General features: G+C 44.1%; 1 protein-coding gene across 1 annotated transcript in view; it reads right to left on the reverse strand.

Annotated features, from left to right (window-relative positions):
* P2RY2 (purinergic receptor P2Y2) overlaps positions 1-6,458 on the reverse strand; it is a 43,112-nt gene extending 36,654 nt beyond the window's left edge. Inside the window, exon 1 of the mRNA XM_063127881.1 lies at positions 6,287-6,458. The gene's annotated coding sequence lies outside the window, so the exon portion shown is untranslated. The remainder of the gene's footprint in view (positions 1-6,286) is intronic.
* Positions 6,459-22,361: the final 15,903 nt, after the last annotated feature.

Genomic DNA, 22,361 nt, shown 5'->3' on the forward strand with positions numbered 1-22,361 from the left:
TCCTCAGTGCTCACACAGGACGCAACCGTGGCTCTGTGACTATTTTCAGAGCTGTCAGTGAAAGGCGGTGGGTGGAAGAGGTATCTATGGCTGGGCAAAGGTTCTTCGCAAGGTTTAAAGGTCTGTCAATGGGTATTCACCATGATATTCCATAGCTTGATTTGTCGTGAACTGCCCAGAGAGCTTCGGCTGTGGGGTGGTATAGAAGAGTAAGAGATAAAAATAAATAAATGATAGATCCATGGGGCTTCCATGTCTAAATGCAGTATACCTCGAAATATGAGATGTTGGAGAAATAAGGGGTAGGAAGATAGGACATTGGAATCGGCCTTATAGTCAATGGAGGCTGGTGGCTCCAATGTCAGTGGGGCGATAAATCCACTCCAGGTTTCAGTCAGAAGCTCCTTTAGACTTCTGACTGAAACCCGGGGTGGATTTACCGCCCTACTGACATCGGAGCCACCAGCATCTATTGCTTATAGTTCCATGTGGAACCACCAGGAACATGTCCTCTGATGACCTCAGTGACCAGGCAAGTTGGGAAGAGAGAAGGCGCTCACTCAGGTATCCTGGTCTCCAGTTGGTTAGGGCTTTGTACCAGGTAAGCCTCATCAGGGAGATTGTTCTAAAACTGGGGAGGGGCCACCACAGAGAAGGCCCTTGGAGGAGTCTCTTGCGCTGTCACAGGGAATGCCCAAGGAAGGAAGCCACCAGATAGAGAAGAAACGCCCGTATCCTCATTGCAAAAGAAAAGACAGCCACATATTGGAAGGTAGAACTGTATGTAGCTTTGACAAATGTGTGTTCCTGAACCTGCCATTCTCAACTTGGCATCATCCAGATGCTGGATGGGAATTATGGGAGTTGCAGTCTAACACATCTGGAGGTCATCAGGTTGTTCTAAACCAGTCTTTCTAAAGCTACTAGGGCCCTTCCACACGCCATACTGAAGGCGCATGCATGCGCCCCAAGTACGGCCCCCAAACGGCCTCCTGCTGCCTGGGTAAGAGCGACCCGGGTCGGAGAGCTCGGCTTCCGCCTCCGCCGCTGCTGCTGCCTCCTCCTCCTCGTCGTCCTCGTCCTCCCCGCCGGCTGTCAGCTGCCTTTGCTCGCTTGCTCGCCATGCCTCTCTCCTTGGCTGCACCTGGGCGGGATCGTGACTCCTCGGGCGCTGCTTTCGCTGCCCCTGCCGCCTCCTTCCTCCTCCTCCTCTTCCTCCTCCTCCTCCTCCCTTGGGCGCCAGCAGGCACCGAGCTCTCCGACCCGGGTCGCTCTTACCCAGGCAGCAGGAGGCCGGTGGGGAGGCAGCGGCGGCGGCAGACGCGCCCGGATTCCCCAGCCTCCTCCTCCTCCGTCTCTTCTGGCTGTTGTACATACTATCGTTTTGGGGCCGTACTTGGGGCGCATGCATGCGCCTTCAGTACGGCGTGTGGAAGGGCCCCTAGATTTACGTCTGTGTTCAGAGGCCAAAAGATGGGGGGGGATTAAAACTCACCCAATTAAGCCCCCCCCCCTTTGCCACCATTTCTCTCTTTCTTCCCCTCCAGAACATTTTCCTCTCATTTACAAGGAAGACACAGGTTGTGAATGCCAGGTTTCCTGTTCAATCTGCAGATCTGCCCAGGAATGAGCGAAATTTGTCAAATTTGATGTCTCCCAGTTTATCATTTTTCCAATCTCAAATTTGGTCTATCTTGAATTTTCAGGTGGGGGGGCATAAAGCTTGCATGAAAGTTCATAAGCATTTTTGTGTGTACATTTCTCTTAATGCAGGTGACTACTGAGGCAGGTGGCTACTAGGAGGAGGGCCTTCTCCACTGTGGCACCCCGGCTGTGGAACGAGCTCCCCAGAGAGGTCCGCCTGGCGCCTACACCGTACTCCTTTCGTCGCCAGCTGAAGACCTTTTTATTCTCTCAGTATTTTAACACTTAATTTTAACAAATTTAAATTTTACTGTTCTAACTCTGTATTTTAATCTTATATCAATTTCTGCTGTGTGGTTTTATCCTGGTTGTGCTTTTGATACTGTATTTTGTATTTGTGTTTTTAGACTGTTGGTTGTTTTATTATGTTTTTAATTTTTGTGAACCGCCCAGAGAGCTTCGGCTATTGGGCGGTATAAAAATGAAATAAATAAATAAATAAGTAATAAATAAATAAATAAATAAAGCATGCTTTCTTCCCCCCCCTTTTGCTTAATGTACAGATTTTTTTGAAAAACAGTTCCCCCCAAATAATGCATATTTGAACCTTGTTTTCTCAGATATACACATTTTTGATTGCAGAACATATACCGTATTTTGTATTTGTGTTTTTAGATTGTTGGTTGTTTTATTATGTTCTTCATGGTTTTAATTTTTGTGAACCACCCAGAGAGCTTCGGCTATTGGGCGGTATAAAAATGTAACAAATAAAATAAAATTTAAAAAAAAATTCAAAGGAAGTGTGGATTCTCAAGGATAACTGAGTTTCAATTCGGAAAGTGGCTTGCGGAATTAGGTGAGTTAAAATGCAAACCAAATGAATCTCCCCCCGCAACTCTAGTTCTACTAACACAAACATTTGCTGTGGTTACTTTTATATACTTCACACTAGCAACGTTAACAAAGCAGGTCAAATAATCATCTTTTCTTTTTTCTTTTATTAAAAGCAGAGGGATTTGAGCACATAGCATGCGTACCCAGGACATTTAATTATTTCTAAGAAAAACCACTCTCTACATAGAAACAATGAGCCTGCCAGAAATAAAGGCTACCTATGTAAGACCCATTGATATAATAAATGAAATTGTGTTAAGCACTGCTTACTCCCAGATAAGTGTGTGTCGGATTGCAGCTACGTTCATTTGTTCTGAGGTTATTTTAACACTGGTGAATTAGTAGTGAGGGGGGAATGAAATATGAAATGAGGCCTTTGCAGCTCCGTTATTGACTAGGTATAAGGCAATCTTCAGGATTTCAGTCCTACCTGGAGAACCGGGGATTCAACCTGGGCCCTTCTGCACGCAAAGCGAATGTTCCACCACTGAGCTAGGTTTCAGCCCCATCAATAATGACTATATCTGATTATCAGTATATTTTTATACTGTGAAAGAGCACAGTGGTTTCTCACAGGAACAACACCAGATCTGGGAAATATACTTTGAAAATCAAGGCATACTAACAGTTTGAACATGAACAAGGAAGACTGGTTTCTTCACCTGCTTTGTTCATTGACTAAAACTAGAGTTCCCCTGACGACGCCTACTAATAACTTATCTCTTCAAAGCTCACAAGACGTGACCTCAGTTCCGGTGACTATCCTATTTTGCACACTCCCTATCCTTTCAGCATGAACGGCAACACATTGCGTGAGAGAGGGGATTTCGTAAAGAAAGAAATCACTGCGTCTTGCCACAATTTTGATAGCGCTGAACCGAGACTCCAAGCAGATACACACTTCACAAAATAAACTTGATTTTTGTTTAAATAATAAGCAACCTAAATGACACTTCGGATGAGGGAGGTCGGAGCGAGGCGATCTCGTGATTTTATGATTGCGAGATCGTCGTCCTGGCTGACACATGGCACGCGACATTGTGCCCGCCATTTTGTTTTGTTTTTTAAAGAACAAGGAGCACACGAGCGCTCGTGCACCAATAGTGACTATTTTTTTAAAAATAACTAAATTTCCCCACTCCACCCACCCACCCCCGATGGACACAGAGCTGCTGAGGAGCTCTGTGCCCTGTGTCCGGCTCCTGGCTCCTCACGGTTACTTGCGAGGAGCTGAGACAAACCGTGACACACGCCCGCACGTTCCACGGTCCCGAGATCATCCTGAGACCGCGGAAAAAGCAGGCTAGAACTGTAGGGTGATATCCCAGGGCGAGGGAGGGATCATTCCTCCCTGCTCCCAGAATGCCCTGTTGGATGCACAGGGATGATCCAGGGGCGATCACTGGGATATCACCCCCTCTAGCTATGGCCTTAGATTGACCAAATTTAAGGGATGTTGTGTGTGGCATAAGATTCTGTGGTGTCATATGAACTCTGGAGTTACAAAACTTCCGACTACAATTATTAAATAGGTTCAGCAACTATTCTCTGTGCGTGTACAGCTTGGCAGTGTGTACTGAATTTGTTCCTAATCCTCGAGCTCATGCACCACCTGTGCCTATGAGGTTCTCTGATGCACTTTCTCATACACTTGAAACTGGATCTCATCTCTTTTTTTTTCTAGCACAGAGCCTTAAATTTTTTTATCAAAAAATGGTAGTGTTTTCAAAGCACGATTTATCATATCAATATGCATTTCTTATGGCTTTCCAGGCTGAAGGAAATGTATACTTTGAAGAGAATCGTTCAAAACGTAGTGCCTGTGCATGCCGCTAGACCTCAGAAAAATTCAATTTGGCTTGCCCCCTCTGCATCTCTTGTTTTATGATAAGTAAACAACTGTGCTTGGATGAAATTCATTCTGTCAAATGGTAGAGGGTGTGCTGCAAACTACTAATTTATGGAGGCTTGTCTACCCAGAAGTATGCACATTACATTGTTCATAGAACATATTCCAGTGGGGAATGTGTTCTATGCTATCTCGTAATGCTCTGGCATCCGTACTACAGAGAAAGAATTTGCTGTGACCATGGTGTTTGAGCTGATGGACAGCTATCCTATTGTGTGGGGCTACAGGGGTTATTTGTGTTCAATCACTTGAGAGGATTTTGTAAAATTATTTCTGTATTTGAATTTAGCCCGGACTCTGAGAGGGTCACAGTATATATTTAAAAGCCATGCATAAAAATAAATCTTCAAGTATGTCGGAGAAAGAGTCTGAGATGTTCACCACAACAATTTCAGCCTGGGCAAAACCCCAACAAAGAACACACAACAACTCCTTAAAAACCAGATTCTCTGTGCTGAAGACATCTCTTTTCCAAGTGAACTGAGGCATCTTAACCGAAATAATAATGTATCTTTCATTAAAGTATCTTTCCAGGTTTGCCTTTGTTCACACACCTATTCCAGAGAGGCTAGTAAAGAACTTGACTCATCAAACATTAAATTGTTTAATGACTTTTTACACAGATGTTTTAGTGGCCAAATCAGTTTTCTCCCAACACAACACACAACACACAGAACTGTGCTTACTAACCCATTAACCGTTTGCAGCGGGTACGCTATTGACCTTGGAAGTTCTGGCCTTGAATCCTGAAGTCAGACATGAAGCTAATTTCGTGACCTTGGGCAAATCACACAATCTCTCCATCTGCTTAGTCTACCTCACAGGGTTGTTACGCAGGTACAATGGGGTAATACTGTTCTTTTATATTGCTCTCAGCATCTTGAAGGAAGGGTGGGATAACAAGCAAAGAATTTGCGCATGTCTTCTCAAAACTAAACAGGTAGCAACCTTTTTAAAAATTTACTTTTATAATGTAAATACAATCCTCTTGAAATAACTTTATTATTCATAATTATATCATAAACCAAGAGTCTTTTTTTCTCCCTCTTATACCATTTTGAAATCCAACTGGTTGCCCAGAACATTTCCTCAAAAGAATTTCAAAAACACCCTTTTTATTTTTAAATGCTCAAGCCCATGATCTGATACAAACTAACCTGGGTTCGAGTTCTCCCCGAATACAGGAGGGCTCACTTCTGAGTAAGTATCAACAGAGAAGTGGACTGTATCTCTCTCTCTGTACATCTCTCCCCATGGAAGATCTTGGGGTTGTGATCTATGGAACTGGGTGGCAGATCTGATATGTGGGTCATTCTAGAGAGGACATCTCCAACCTATGTCCTTCAGATGTGTTGGACTACCAAGCCATCATCCTCAGCTGGCTGAGGATGATTGGAGTTGTAATCCGGCACACCTAGAAAGCGCCTAGTCGGGAAAGATTGCTATAAAGTTCTCCACACCTGTCTCTTCAACTTCAAGCAGGTCATGCCCAATTCAAAAGGCATGGGGTGGAGAAACAGCATCTAAAAATAGAACATACGATGAGAGAGAGAGAGAGAGATACCAAAATCCTGATAAGATTAAGCAATCGCTCACTGGAGGAAAAGTGGAGGGGAAAAGCCTTGGTGGGAACATAATTGGTGGGCACGGGTGCCTCTGGGTGTGTTTGTGTGAGGTCTATGAAACCTTTATGGGATGACTAATCTCTGGAGTTTGATCAATGGAGCTCAGCGCTGGAGTGTGCAGAAATAAGTAGAGGCGTTGATAAACATGCTGTGCAAGATGTTCAGGAACTTCAAGGCACAGAGAGAGAGACAGAGACAGAGAGAACGAACTTACAGTTTCAGATTTCTTGGGCTGCCGCTCACGTTGCTCGGTGGCCTTTCTTTTCCATGTCCAGTTGCTTTTTAAATAAATAAATGAATTGAAAATTCCGCGTTTCCTCTCCGGTGGCTTCACTTGACTTCCTCCCAACGCTTTGCTTGTTTCTGTCCCGGTTTGTACGAACAGCAGCAGCGACAACAGGGGTGTTGAAAGAGGAGGAGGAGGAGGCGTGCCCAGGACGGCTGTGCTGCCTGCCTAGACTGGCCCAAGACGGAATGGAAATGAGGTGCAGCAAAGGCTGCCCTGCTGGACTGAGTGCCTCCCCACCCCTCCCTCTCCCTCTCCCTCCTTCTCTCTCTCTCTCTCTCTCTCTCTCTCTCTCTCTCTCTCTCTCTCTCTCGTGCCCACTCCCAGTCAGACAGGAAAGCTGGCCCACGCCAGCTTGCCCTGTTAAGTGCAGCAAATGCGACACCCAGTTGTCACTGGCTGTCAAAGCAAAGCACACAGCTCCGTGGGTAACTCACAGTGAACCCTTGGCAAAGGAAACAGCCCCTTGGACCCTCAAAATGTTCCCTTTGAGGCCGGAGAGAACGAAAAGCAGGAAAGGGAGCTCTTTCGGGAATTTCTAAAGTAAGGGGACACGTACAGAATATTTATTTATTTATTTATTTATTTATTTATTTATTTATTTATTGCACTTATATACCGCTCCCATAGCCAGGGCTCTCTGGGCGGTTTACAGAAATTCTAAAATTGAGTATACAAAATTTAAAATTCTAAAACACAGAACATACACACATAAAGCATTAAAAAAAACTAAACATGTGGCTGATTAAGATGTGCCGCCATATGCCTGGGCAAAGAGGAAAGTCTTAACCTGGCGCCGGAAAGATAGCAGCGTTGGTGCCAGGCGAGCCTCGTCAGGGAGATCATTCCACAGTCTGGGGGCCACCACCAAAAAGGCCCTGTCCCTCGTTGCCACACTCCGAGCCTCTCTCGGAGTAGGCACCCGGAGGAGGACCTTAGATGTTGAACGTAGTGACCGGGTATATTCACGTCGGGAGAGGCGTTCCATCAGGTATTGTGGTCCCAAGCCGTGTAAGGCTTTATAGGTCAAAACCAGCACCTTGAATTGGGCTCGGAAACATACAGGCAGCCGGTGCAAGCGGACCAGAGCAGGTGTTATATGCTCAAACCTTCTGGTTCCCGAAATCAATCTGGCCGCTGCATTTTGCATGAGCTGCAGCTTCTGAACCGTCTTCAAAGGCAGCCCTACGTAGAGTGCATTGCAGTAATCTAACTTGGAGGTTGCCAGAGCATGGACAACTGAAGCCAGGTTATCCCTGTCCAGATAGGGGCGTAGCTGGGCCACCAACCGGAGTTTATAGAAGGCGCTCCGTGCCACCGAGGTCACCTGAGCCTCAAGTGACAATGATGGATCTAAAAGAACCCCCAAGCTACGAACCTGCTCCTTCAGGTTCTTTATCTTCTTTATCTTTGTGCAAATTCTTCACGCTGCTTTCGAAATCCCTCGAATGTTCTGCCTGTGAAGAAATTTGCCTGGGATGAGGTGAATCTGTCCATTTCGCTTCCTCCCACATTTGAATTCTTTAAAGCCTTTCTCCCCCAAATATGGAAAACTTTGCAAATGTTGGTAAATTCTTCTCAAAAAGAAACCGAAATGAATTTTTCACCCATCTACAAATTTACCAAATGTAATAGATAAAGTTATTCCCAGCCTGGAGAGGACCATGGTGTACTTGCCAGTCACATAGCTATTAAAGATGCGGGGCAAAAGAAGTGGCACCCCAGTTCAGCACAACAGTGTTTGAAATACATAGGATTCCAAACCTAGATTTTTAAGAGCAAAGCACTCAAAGTCCTGGACCTAAATAGACAAATCTTTCCGTTTCTGTTTCTCCCACATTTGATTTTTTTAAATCTCAAGTTCTTTTTGTTCTGAACATGTAGAAAGTTGTGAATTTTGGCAAATTATTAACAAAATCGAATGGACACAAAAATGCAAATCCAAAGCTTCAGTTGTCCATACTCTGGTAACCTCCAAATTAGAATGCTGCAATGCACTCTGTGTGGGGCTGCCTTTGAAGATGGTTCGGAAGCTGCAGCTCGTGCAAAATGCAGCGGCCAGATTGATTTCGGGAACCAGAAGGTTCGACCATATAACATTTCTGGCCCGCTTGCATTGGCTGCCTATACGTTTCCGAGCCCAATTCAAGGTGCTGGTAGCTCCTTCAGAGTTCTGACTGAAACCCGGAGAGGATTCACCGCCCCCACTGACATGGATGCCACCAGCCTTCACTGCCCTCTGCCCCGATGTATCAAATGTTCCCAACGTGCTCCAGAGTTTTGGTAGTGGCAGTTTGCAAGGGACCAAGCAGGTTGATCAGGGGTCTGGAAACAAAGCCCTATGAAGAGAGACTGAAACATCTGGGCAGGTTTAGCCTGGAGAAGAGAAGATGGAGGGGAGACATGAGAGCACTCTTCAAATACTTAAAAGGTTGTCACACAGAGGAGGGCCAGGATCTCTTCTCAATCCTCCCAGAGTGCAGGACACGGAATAACTGGCTCAAGTTACAGGAAGCCAAATTCCAGCTGGACACCAGGAAAAACTTCCTGACTGTTAGAGCAGTACGACAATGGAATCAGTTACCTAGGGAGGTGGTGGGCTCTCCCACACTGGAGGCCTTCAAGAGGCTGCTGGACAACCCTCTGTCAGGGATGCTTTAGGGTGGATTCCTGCACTGAGGAGGGGGTTGGACTGGATGGCCTTGTAGGCCCCTTCCAACTCTACTATTCTATAATTCTGATTCTGTGAACTTTTGGAACAGGGAACTGGTGTGTGTGGGAGAGTTCCCCCTTTCAAACGGGTGGCTTGGAGGTTCCCCCTGTTCTGCTATTCTAATCCTGGCTTCAGGAGGCAAATAGCTTGATGTATTTTCTAGAAGGACATCATTTTACAGTTCTCTCTCTCTCTCTCTCTCTCTCTCTCTATATATATATATATATATATACGATTAAACACAGAAGTGAGCATATGATTTGATTCTGGGGTAATCCACGTGCTTGTTGTAGCTGTTTTTTAAACTTTCATTTCCCTAGTGTGGGTGTGATGCAGAGCAAAAATCCAGAAGTTGAGGTTTTCGAAGTGAGTGTTAGCCTCTCCAGAAGGAAGGGCGGGGTGCGCAGCTAAAAGAAAATGCCCGGAAAAGGGCTGACTGAGCAAAGGATGGAGTTGATGGAGCCAGTGGAGGCTGGTGGCTCCGATTTTGGAGAGGCTGTGAATCCATTCTGGGTTTCTTTCAGAACCAGCCAGAACTCTAAAGGAGCTGTCCAAAGGCTCATCTACACCAAGCGGGATATTGCACTATGAAAGCGGTATGAAAGTGGTATATAAAAGGCAGGAGCCACACTATTGCTTTATAGTGGTATTGAACTGCAAGGACAACTGTTTGGTCCCATGGACACAGACCATATACCACTTTCATACTACTTTCATAGTGTTATATCCTGCTTGGTGTAGATGTGTCATGGGCCCCAACAGTTGTCAGAACACTTCAGTACCACTATAAAGCAGAAGTGAAGATCCTGTAGTGCACTTCAATACCACTATAAAGCAGTCATGTGGCTCCTGCCTTTTATATACCGCTTTCACACACCTTTCTCAGTGGAATATCCTGCTTGGTGTATGTGAGCCCCAAGTTACTGATCCTTAATCACAAACTAGCTTCAGCAAACGAGGGCCATAGCAAGATGGGGCTTTATCCCAGGGCGATCCCAGGACGCACAGGGGATCCCGGGATCAGGGAGAGATGATCCCTACCTTGCCCTGGGATCTCACCCTCGCCTCTGAGCCCGCTTTTCCTATGGTGTTGGGCTGATCCCGAGACCGCAGAATGTGTGGGCATGCATCGTGGTTTCTCCCTGCTCCTCGTGGTTACTCACAAGGAGCTGGGACCTGCGCACAGGGCGCAGAGTTCCTCAGAAGCTCCGTGCCCATCGGGAGTGGGGTGGGGGAGCAGGAAAATTTTAAAAAACTTACCTATTGCGCATGAGCGCGCATGCGCTCCTTCCTCTTTAAAAAAACAAAATGGCGGGTGCAACATCCTCTCCCTCCAAGGTCATCGTATGCTGCGTATAAACCGAGGGGGAGCTCTCATGATAAAAATATCGTGAGATCTTCAACCCTCCGTCACGCTAGACCGGTAGGTCTAGTTGAGGCCTAGGTTCCATGGGAGATTCCGCTGCTCTTCTGCTACCTGAAACTTCAGAATTTGTGGTCCTATTGGCATGAACCATTGCGGTGTATTACTATCCTTCCAAGGGGTTAGGTCTGCCCAATTTTAAACAGCTAGGAAGATGGACACGGCTTGGGACAAATAGACTAACTTGTGGGCAGGTCAATGTTGGGTTTGGGGTGCTTGACAAACGTCTGGTAGCATTACTAATGAAACAGTGTATGAGGAACTCCAGTCGCCCCAGGCTCTCACAAAAAGAGATGCAAGGGAGGAAGCAGCAGCCAGGCACTTCTCCATCGTGCCTGGGTCCAGCTCCAGCTGAGAGCCCCCTTCCTCCTGCTACCAGCTGTCTCTGCAGCGGCCACCAGTGAGGGAGGAAGCAGCAGCCAGGCACCTCTCCATCGTGCCTGGGTCCAGCTCCAGCTGACAGCCCCCCTTCCTCCTGCTACCAGCTGTCTCTGCAGAGGCCATCAGTGAGGGAAGAAGCAGCAGCCAGGCACCTCTCCATCGTGCCTGGGTCCAGCTCCAGCTGAGAACCCCCCTTCCTCCTGCTACCAGCTGTCTCTGCAGAGGCCACCAGTGAGGGAGGAAGCAGCAGCCAGGCACCTCTACATCGTGCCTGGCTCCAGCTCCAGCTGAGAGCCCCCCTTCCTCCTGCTACCAGCTGTCTCTGCAGAGGCCACCAGTGAGGGAGGAAGCAGCAGCCAGGCACCTCTCCATCGTGCCTGGCTCCAGCTCCAGCTGAGAGCCCCCCTTCCTCATGCTGCCAACTGTCAACTGCAACTGCTGAACTTTACAACTTAGATTGTAGTGCCTGAATTTGCTTTCCTTCCCCCCTTCCTCCTCCCTCCCAATCCCCTTTCCTTTTGTGCCATGTCTTTTAGATTGTAAGCCTGTGGGCAGGGACTGTCAAGAAATACTTTTGTAAGCTGCCATGAGAGCCTTTTTTGGCTGAATGGAGGCATAAAAATGCTTAAATAAATAAATAAACAAACTAACATTAAATGCAGAGCTGTGCCTTGAATATGCACACCAACTTTCATTCCAATATCCAAATCTTAAGGACATATAACACCTTACAATATATTTGTCCCACCACCACCACGATCACCGTGTACCCATGCAGGAGAGAACTTTAAATGGGGACTGATGTCAACAACATGCAGACCATAGCTCTATGCAGACATTCAGCCTGATATGTGAGGGTGTGTGTGTAGGGGATTGTGGAGAAATGTGCCCCAGCCCTGATGGCCCCAGCTTTTCAATCCAGACCCAACATTCTTCTGTTGGGAAAATGTGAGGGGGGGGGGCTTCTATGTGCATTCACTTGACCATGAGTTGAACTCAGCGTTCCCAAACACAGAGAGGTTTAGATACCTGTGCAACTAAAAGCGCATAAAAAATTTTTTTCCACACCTTCCAGATCAACACTAAAAGGTGTGAGAACTAAAATATATTTAAACGGAAAATGGCCAAGGAAAATTGGCACTCTAAATGGAAAATTGCCAAGAACTTCAGACACAATCACATTTCATAGAATCATAGAATAGCAGGGTTGGAAGGGGCCTACAAGGCCATCGAGTCCAACCCCCTGCTCAATGCAGGAATACACCCTAAAGCATCCCTGACAGATGGTTGTCCAGCTGCCTCTTGAAGGCCTCTAGTGTGGGAGAGCCCACAACCTCCCTAGGTAACTGGTTCCATTGTCGTACTGCTCTAACAGTCAGGAAGTTGACTTCAAAAGATGAAAATTCTCTAAGATGAGAGAACTGGTGAAAAGGGGGTTGAAGTCAAGAGGGTTAAAAATGCTTGAAGGTTATTCAAAACCATAATAATAGAAACTCAACTAAAATGTAAGAACATACTGTAAGGACCTAAGAAGAGCCCTGCTGAATCAGACCAAGCGTCCATCTAGTCCAGCACTCTGTTCACACAGGGGCCAACCAGCTGCCCACAGGAAATCCACAAGCACCTTCCCACCCATATTCCCCAGCAACTGGTGCACACAAGCTTACTGCCTCGAATACTGGAGATAGCACACAACCATCAGGGCTAGTAGCCACGGATAGCCTTCTCCTCCAGGAATTGATCCAACCCCCTTTTAAAGTCATCCAAACTGGTGGCCAACACTCCCATCTTGTGGTAGAGAACTCCCTAGTTGAACTCTGCACTCTGTGAAGAAGTCCTTTTATCTCTCCTAAGGCTTGGTTACTGGCTTTGAGCTGAAATATGCAGATATTTTTGGCTCGAACCTCTTACTTTTGCTTTCATCCCTGCCCATGCCTGGAATGCACCCCCCCCCCCGAGCATCTTCAGACTGGAGTTTGATCCCTGGGCTGAAAGAGGATTTCCAGCCCTGATCTCGACGACACCTCTAAGGCTGTAGCTAGACCTAAGGTTTATCCCAGGATTGTCCTGGGGTCAAACCTGTTCATCTAAGTGCCACACAGGGCATCCAGCGCTCAGGCAGGGACGAACCCGGGATGATCCTGGGATAAACTTTAGGTCTAGCTACAGCCTAAACCTCCGTGACTGACTGCTCTGACAATCCAGTCTTCTTCGTCAGCCAGCACGGACAGAGCGGCTGGGGAGCATTTTTCAGCTCCGCTGCCAAGAGACCTGGACGTCAGTGCTCCACTGCTTCTTTCTCCAGAAGAAGACGTTTCATGTTACCAGCAGGACAGCATGAATTTACAAGAACCGACCTGTTCTGGCACTCGCCAATCTAAGGCAGGTCAATCAAAATGTGCAAAGGAAGCGCCCAACCCACAATTATGCAACCCAACCATCCCTACTTCTCACTAAACTTAGTTAAAGCTGAGACGGAGGGTGGCGGATTGAGGAGGGGCAGTAGCTTAATGTTAGGGCACCTGCTGTACACATAGATAGTCCCAAGTTCGGTCTCCTGCCTCTTCCAGTTAAAAGGATCAAGTAGAAAGTGACGGGGAATAACATTTTCTGTCTGAGACCCCGAGTCATGCCTCCCCCAGACTCCTCATGTGTAGGGTGACCCTATGAAAAGGTGGACAGGGCTCCTGTATCTTTAACGGTTGCATAGAAAAGGGAATTTCAGCGGGTGTCATTTGTATATATGGAGAACCTGGTGAAATTCCCTCTTCATCACCACAGTTAAAGCTGCAGGAGCTATACTAGAGTGACCAGATTTAAAAGAGAGCAGGGCACCTGCAGCTTTAACTGCTGTGATGAAGAGGGAATTTCACCAGGTTCCCCATTTATACAAATGACACCTGCTGGAATTTCCTTTTCAATACAACTGTTAAAGGTACAGGAGCCCTGTCCTCCTTTTCATATGGTCACCCTACTCATGTGTCACCCAATGGAAAGGAAGACGGGGCTTCTGTATCTTTAACAGTTGTGTAGAAAAGAGAATTACAACAGGTGTCGTTTGTATGCATGCAGCCCCTGGTGAAATTCCCTCTTCATCAAAACAGTTAAAGCTGCAGGAGCCCTGCTCTCTTTCGTATCTGGTCATGCTAGGCAGGGCTCCTGCAGCTTTGTCTGTTGTGTGCCCCTTTCCATATGGTCACCTACTCATCATAAGTACAGCATAAAATATAATATGAAAGCTTAAACCCACAATATAAATGCTTCTGGGAAATGACCGTTAAGATAAATTGGTCTGGTACACTGAAGCAGTTTTTATTCCCCACCCCACCCCAAAGTGAAAACAAAACAGAAATGAGTCAAATCGGTCTGGTATGCAAATGAACCGAGTGGGGCAATGGGGGAAAAACAAAACAGAAATTACCTTAATGGGTCTAATACACAAATTTGGCATTGTATCCTGTTTTTTCAAAAGTGAAAACAAAACAAAAATGGGCGAAATCTGTCTGGTACACAAATAAACTGGCAAAGGTGTAGGGCAGGGGTGAAAGATGTGTTTGTTTGTTTTTTAAAGGATCATTTAGCATTACTTTAAGTTTCAGGTGGAAAACACATGATGCCAAAACAAGCACTGTTTCATGCAAAGCAAATAAACTGCCTCTGAACAATAGGAGCAATAGGAGACTATTTGGCCTGGAGTAAATGAACATACTGTTTTGCTATTAAAGCTCGAGCTTTGAACTTTTTCAAACTCTCAGAATTTTCTGCAAATATGCACAGCTCAAGCTTCAATTTTTAAAAATGAGCAAAATCGGTCTGATAGAACTCATAGAATCAAAGAATAGCAGAGTTGGAAGGGGCCTACAAAGCCATTGAGTCCAACCCCCTGCTCAATGCAGGAATCCACCTTAAAGCGTCTCTGATAGATGGCTGCCCAGGTAACTGATTCCATTGTCATACTGCTCTAACAGTCAGGAAGTTTTTCCTGATGTCCAGCTGGAATCCAGCTTCCTTTAACTTCAGCCTGTTATTCCGTGTCCTGCGCTCTGGGATGATTGAGAAGAGATCCTGGCCCTCCTCTGTGTGACAACCTTTCAAGGATTTGAAGAGTGCTTCAGGGAATGGCAGGCTGTGCCCAGTGGTGGAGCGACACATCTGGAAGAGCCCACAACCTCCCTAGGTAACTGATTCCATTGTCGCACTGCTCTAACAGTCAGGAAGTTTCTCCTGATGTCCAGTAATAAGTCTGACACAACCATGTTCTTTTGTAGATTTTTTGTCTGGTAAACACATTTTGGCAAGCAGTTTTCCCTAAAAGAATGCATTTTAACATGATTTTCCTTGATATACACATTTTTGTACTCATTTTGTTTTTGATTGAAGGACTTCGGCGATTGGCAAATTTTGGGGGAATAACCGAGTTTCGCTTCACATAGCGGTTCGAAAGTGCAAAATTAGGTACGTTCGCATTCAAATACAAACTGAACACTTTCCCCCCACATACCTCCATTGCCATGGTCGTTGGTAGCTTCTACTCCATGGTCAGCAGCATGGAAGTAACAGGGAAGCTTTATTGCAGGGGTGGGAACAGTGGAAGCTGGTGACTCTGATGCCAGTGGGGCCGTGAATCCGCTTTGGGTTTAGTTGAGTTCTGACCAGTTCTGACTGAAACCTGGAGTGGATTCACTGCAGTGACATAGAATCATAGAATCATAGAATAGCAGAGTTGGAAGGGGCCTACAAGGCCATCGAGTCCAACCCCCTGCTCAATGCAGGAATCCACCCTAAAGCATCCCTGACAGATGGTTGTCCAGCTGCCTCTTGAAGGCCTCTAGTGTGGGAGAGCCCACAACCTCCCTAGGTAACTGGTTCCATTGTCGTACTGCTCTAACAGTCAGGAAGTTTTTCCTGATGTCCAGCTGGAACATCAGAACGCTCAGCCTCTATTGGGTGTGAATATGTTGCACTGCTTTTCCCCTTAGGGCCAATGGTCAGGGATGATGGAAGGTGTAGTCCAACAACAACAGCTTTGCCCAGCTTGCCATCATTGCTGAGTAAGAAGAGCTGATGGCATCTTCTTAGCGAGTCTAGCGCTGGGCACTTTCACGCCTGTGCGGCGTTGTGCTCTTTCAGCTGATGAATCTTTTCACCTGGAGAGCTACTACGCCGGCGAAAGCTCCTGCCCCCTGTGTTCTCCTTTCCCCTGCAGGTAATTTTTTTATTTTTAAAAAATATTTCTTTATTTCTGTGTAAATACAAAAGTACAGCAGCCTGAAACTGCGATTATGGTAGAAAAACCACACACACTATACTTTCTCCCTAAGATCATATTATGCAAACTCCAAGAAAGGGAAGCCGTTTGTTGGAAGCAGGAGGGAGTGCATGGGCTGAGACTGTTGCTGCCCCTTGGCTTGGGAAAGGTTTACAAGGGAGGAGGAGCACAGATTTGCTTTGCTCGTTTCAAAGGGTGCGCAGATGAACAATCATTTTAACTAACTTCTTTTGTAAAGGTGGTCAGGTGCCCTCCTTTGCTCCAAGGAAACCAAAATGCTTATATCTGCGTGATTTTTAAAGATAAAGGGATTAAACTTGGCGAGGTGATAGCTCTTAAGGAGGGCTTTAGCCATGCCAAGTTTGAATCTGATCTGTTCATGCCTTGATTTTAAGGAATTTTTAAAATGGAAAATACCAAAAATGCTTACAGCTGCATACATTTTAAAGATAAAGAGATGAAACTTGGGACCTTGAGAGCTCTTAAGTAGAACTTTCATCATGCCACGTTTGAATCAGATTGGTTCATTCCTTGATTTTTTTTAGGATTTTTTAAATTCCCCCCTTAAACCCTTTTCCTGATATTCCACCAGTGTGAAAGTCCACCTGTTTGCATTTGTGAAGGATCTATTTTCCTTTACTTTGATCATGTGAACCTGTGCATCTCCAAGTTCATAAAACAGAGATCTGCTGTTCCTTTACTCAAGAGTAAATCCCATTGATTTCAACTGCATTGATTTCATGCATGCTTACCTTTGAGTAAACACCATTGAACACAGAGAGACTTACTTCTGAGTAAACAGAAGTAAGTCTTCAGAAGTAAGCGTTGGGCTGCAGAGCACTTCTTTCCAGTTTGCTGTTTTAGACTTTTTTTAAAAAAAGCTTCTGAGTGACCACACTATTAAAAGTCAGTTCTATATGTGTTTACTCATAAGTAAGTCTCTCTCTGTTCAATAGGGTTTACTCAAAAGTAAGCATGCATGGGATTTTAGTATGACTTGGATATAAATGCAAGGATTTCTGCTTAAACGTAGCAACTCAGATTTTGCAAGCTACTCTGCTTCCCAGCCTAAGTGTCAGTAACACTGTTTGAGACATTTCAAGGTAGAAGCAAGATTTTGGAGCGCTTTCGATTGACACTGATTATTGGAGCAGTGACTTAAGTTAATCACAGAGCTTAAATGCTTTTAGACCCAGATACAATTTTACATTATCATCGTCGTCGTCATCTCTTTTCATGCTCGTGGCAGTTTTTCTAGACGGACATGACAGGCTTTGCCAGGTCATTCTGTTTTTTACTGATTTCATAACAGTTGAGCATGTTTTAAGTATAACTGCTTTCTGGATGTTGTTGTAGGTATATTTTAGTAAGCCCAGTTTCTGAAGGTTTTCTGTATAGTTTTTAGATGTGATGCCAGTGACTGATGTGACTAATGGAATAATTGTGACCTTATCCTGCAGCCATAGTTCTTTAACTTCCATAGCCTGTGGTGTATATTTTTTTCTCTTTTCTCTTCCTTTACTACAACATTTTTGTCATTAGGTATTGCTATGTCGATGAGGTAAGTGTTTGTTTGTTTGTTGTCTATAACAGTTAAGTCCGGTCGATTGCAAGGTATTGCCTTGTTCTGTCCCAGTATATTTTAGGGTCTGCATTTTCAAAGGTTGTTTTGGGTAGGTATGTATTGTATGGTCCAGGTTGTTTGATGAGATTATTATTTATTTATTTATTTATTTATTACATTTCTATACTGCTCAATAGCCGGAGCTCTCTGGGCGGTTCACAAAAATTAAAAACATTCAAAGTATAAAACAACAGTATAAAACCATAATATAAAATACAATATAAAAGCTCAACCAGATAAAAACAGCAGCAATGCAAAATTACAAATTTAAAACACCAAGTTAAAATTTATTTATAGACTGTTAAAATGCTGGGAGAATAAAAAGGTCTTCACCTGGCGTCTAAAAGCATATAACGTAGGTGCCAAGCGAACCTCCTTAGGGAGCTCATTCCACAGCAGGGGTGCCACAGCAGAGAAGGCCCTGCTCCTGGTAGCCACCTGCCTCACTTCCTTTAGCAAGGACCCCTTATCATTATCATCATCATCATCATTATTCCAACAATGACATTATGAAAAAGAATAGCTCCACACCAAGACTTGGTTCTATTGCTGCTTGAGAAAATAGCTTTTGCTATCAATGCAGGCCAGCAGTTCCATTGTTCGAACAGAAAGCGCAAGGAGCCTTATCTGTAACAATAAGAAAGCAAACATTTTCTGTGTGAACCTGGTTGGAGGCCAAGATAGTAAAGTCACACACGAAAAAATAAACATCAGGAAAAGGTACTTGAAGAAGGCTGTCGTTTATCATGTGTCTCAATTCACATAGGTCAGGGGTGTTGAAACTCTTTCAGCCGGAGGGTTGAATTGCGTGGCATGGGTTGTCATGGGAACAGGAGGAGGAGGAGAAAAAAAGGCAGTGGAAGTGGGGTGCAGTGAGGAGAAGAGCAGGAGAGGGAGAAGGAGTAAAAGAGGAGGGAGAAAAAGGAAAGGAGGAAGGTTTTGGGATGATAAGCAAGAGAAGGCAACGTTTGGAGAGAATGGCTGTAAGAAGCAGGGAGTTGGGTGAGCAGCATTTCAGGAGTGGCACCAACTCTGCAGGATCTATACTAGAGTGACCAGATACAAAAGAGGGCAGGGCTCCTGCAGCTTGAACTGTTGTGGTGAAGAGGGAATTTCGCCAGGTGCTGCATGCCTACACATGACACCTGCTGAAATTCCTCTTTCAGTACAACCGTTCAAGATACAGGAGCCCAGTCCTCCTTTCCATAGGGTCACCTTATGAACATACAGAACAGGTAGAACACTCCACACCCCCTTGGGCCAGCAGAATCACCCACTAGCAGGATCTCTGTCTTGTCTGGATTGAGCATCAGGTATTAGAGGTATTAGAGAAATTGGAGAAATATAAAAGATTAAATTTATCTTGGTTCGGAAGAATAGCCTTAATAAAAATGAAGATATTAGCTAAAATTAATTTTGTATTTAGAATGTTACCTATAAAAATATCAGAAACCGAGATAAAAAGTTGGCAAAATATTATTAATAAATATTGTAATGGAGAAAAGAGAGCAAGAGTGAATAAAAATAATTGGTACCTAAGCCAAAAAAAGGGGGGAATGGGTCTCCCAAACATAAAATTATACTACGTAGCAAATAGATTAAGACATGTTGTAGAAGCAATTATGGGAGTAGGAGATTTATATTGGATGGAAGAAAAAACCATAAATAAGGTAGAGATGAATTTGGAGAATGTTTTTTTTAAAGACGGAGGAAGAAAGTGGGTTGGAAGTATAGATAATCCACTCCTGAGGACTCAATGGGAAATTTGGAGTAAATTTAAAGGGAAGCTGCTTCCGAGCAACTCTCCCTTAGCACCGATAATAATGTTAAAGAATTTCCCAGAGGATCTAAAGGGTAGATTATGTAAAATATTAAAAGAGAAAAATAAAATAAGATTAAAGGATTGGGTAAGAGATATTAAAACAAGAGAGGATATGGAAAATTTGTTAAAGGAGAAGAAGCTATCTTGGCTAGAATATGGTCAATTAGAGCAATGGAATAAAAAGTGGATTAAAGATAATAGAATGTGCAGAAAGATGACGAGGTTTGAAGAATTAGTAGTAAGTAAGGAGGAAGGGAAAGGAGGGAGTATAGTTTCAAAAGGATTAATGAGTGAAATATATAAAATATTGTTAGAGAAGGAGTTTAGAGAGAATACAGAGAAAATGGTTTGGGAATCAGATTTGAAGATACAAATAGGGCGACAGAGCTGGGAGGGACTATGGAAACAAAGAGTGTTGAGAAGTTTATCAGTAAGAATAAAGGAGAATTATTTTAAAATCCTATGGAGGTGGTACCTAACCCCGGTTAGATTGAATAAGATAAGTGATCAACATTCAGCAAATTGTTGGAGAGGTTGTGGGGAAAAAGGAACGTATTTACATATGTGGTGGCAATGCAAATGTGTACAAAGATTATGGAAGATGGTGTTCTCAGAAATTGAAGAAATAGTGGGAATGAAAATAGAACAAACACCAAAAATAGCATTGCTGTCACTATTTGAAGATATAAAGTGTGGAAAAGGAACTATAGAGCTGATATCGAACTTGTTGGTTGCAGCACGACTGATGGTAGCTAGGAACTGGAAGGTCCAAGGGGAATATACTATTGAGGAATGGTACAAAGAAGTCTGGGACATAGCCATTAATGATAAACTGACATGTAATATTAAGTGGAGAAAAGGCGTAACTAAAATAAATGAGTTCGAAGGAATTTGGAAACAGTTCCTAGTGTTTGTGTTTACTAAGGGAAGTGGGAAACCACCAGCAGAAGAAACGATTAGATTTTGGACTCAAGAATGATCCCGAGGTGGGGGGTGCACTTTTATGTTAAGAACGAAGATGTTGTAGTATGATAAGGTATATGTAATAGTTTTTGATATTTGTACTCAACAATCATTCAATATGTATGCAGCAGATATTTGATGTTTTTCTTTTTCTTATTGTGTTTTGTTTCAGTTATATTTTGGTAATGTTTATCTATGTTTATATAGTGTTGAAAATGAATAAAAATTAAAAAAAAAAATGGATTGAGCATCAGTTTATTAGCCCTCCTCCAGTCCATTGTCTCAGCCAGGCACCGGTTCAGCACATCCACAGCCTCACCTGATGAAGATGAAAAGGAGAAGTAGAGCTGTGTGTCATCAGCATACTGATGACAGCGCACTCCAAAACTCCGGAAGCCCTTTCTTTTTCTTTTTTTTAAATATTTTTTATTAAACTTAAACATACATCAATACAGTAATAAAACAAAACAATATTTACAAATTAAAATCATAATACATAGAATTGAATAACCTTATAACATTTCTAATTTAATATTTTGACATCATCTCATAACATAAAGTTATTATTATTATTATTATTATTTATTTATATAGCACCATCAATGTACATGGTGCTGTACAGATAACACAGTACATAGCAAGACCCTGCCGCATAGGCTTACAATCTAATAAGTTGTAGTAAACAATAAAGAGGGAAGGAGAATGCAAACAGGCACAGGGAAGTGTAAACAGGCACCGGGTAGGGTAAAGCTAACAGTATAGAGTCAGAACAAACTCAATATTTGAAGGCTATAGGGAAAAGAAAAGTTTTTAGCTGAGTTTTAAAAGCAGTGATTGAGTTTGTAGTTCTCAAGTGTTCTGGAAGAGCGTTCCAGGCGTAAGGGGCAGCAGAAGAAAAAGGACGAAGCCGAGTAAGGGAAGTGGAGGTCCTTGGGCAGGCGAGAAGCATGGCATCAGAGGAGCGGAGAGCCCGAGCGGGGCGGTAGTGTGAGATGAGAGAGGAGAGATAGGCAGGAGCTAGACCGTGAAGAGCATTGAAGGTCAGCAGGAGAAGTTTATATTGGATTCTGGAGTGAATTGGAAGCCAATGAAGAGATTTCAGAAGTGGAGTGACATGGTCAGAGCGGCGGGCCAGGAAGATGATCTTAGCGGCAGAGTGGTGGACAGAGACCAGCGGACTGATGTGAGACGAAGGAAGGCCAGAGAGAAGAAGGTTGCAGTAGTCCAGCCGAGAGATAACCAGTGCGTGAACGAGAGTCTTGGCAGAAGAGACAGACAAAAATGGTCGAATCCTGGCAATATTGCATCCCCCCCACCCTGGGATCTATTCCTGTTTCCAAAATCTCATTGATTCTTCTGGAGGTGGTTTTCCACTCCCCTTAGATAATGCATATTCTAGGAACTGATTCCAAATTCCCTCAAAATCATTCATTTTTGTTATCTCTCTTTTTACTTTTATATTACACGTCAATTTATTATTTATAGCAATATCCCAAATCTCTTTATACCAATCTTCGACATGATAATCTCCTTGTACCTTCCAGTTCCTAGATATGATCAACCTTGCTGCTGTCAGCAAATTCGTTATCGGTTCTTTTGTTTCTTTATTACACTTTAATTCTCCATATAATTATAGCAATGCCACTGTGGGTGTCTCTTCAATCTCCATTCCAACAATGTCTTTTATCTCTTTAAACACCATTTTCCACAATTTTTGAACAAATTCACATTCCCACCACATATGTAAATACGTTCCTTTTTTTTTTTTTTTTTTTTTTGACATCTTCTCCAGCAATTTAACTTGAGCC

The sequence above is a fragment of the Elgaria multicarinata genome, chromosome 5 (assembly GCF_023053635.1).
Source record: "Elgaria multicarinata webbii isolate HBS135686 ecotype San Diego chromosome 5, rElgMul1.1.pri, whole genome shotgun sequence".
Classification (NCBI taxonomy): domain Eukaryota; kingdom Metazoa; phylum Chordata; class Lepidosauria; order Squamata; family Anguidae; genus Elgaria; species Elgaria multicarinata.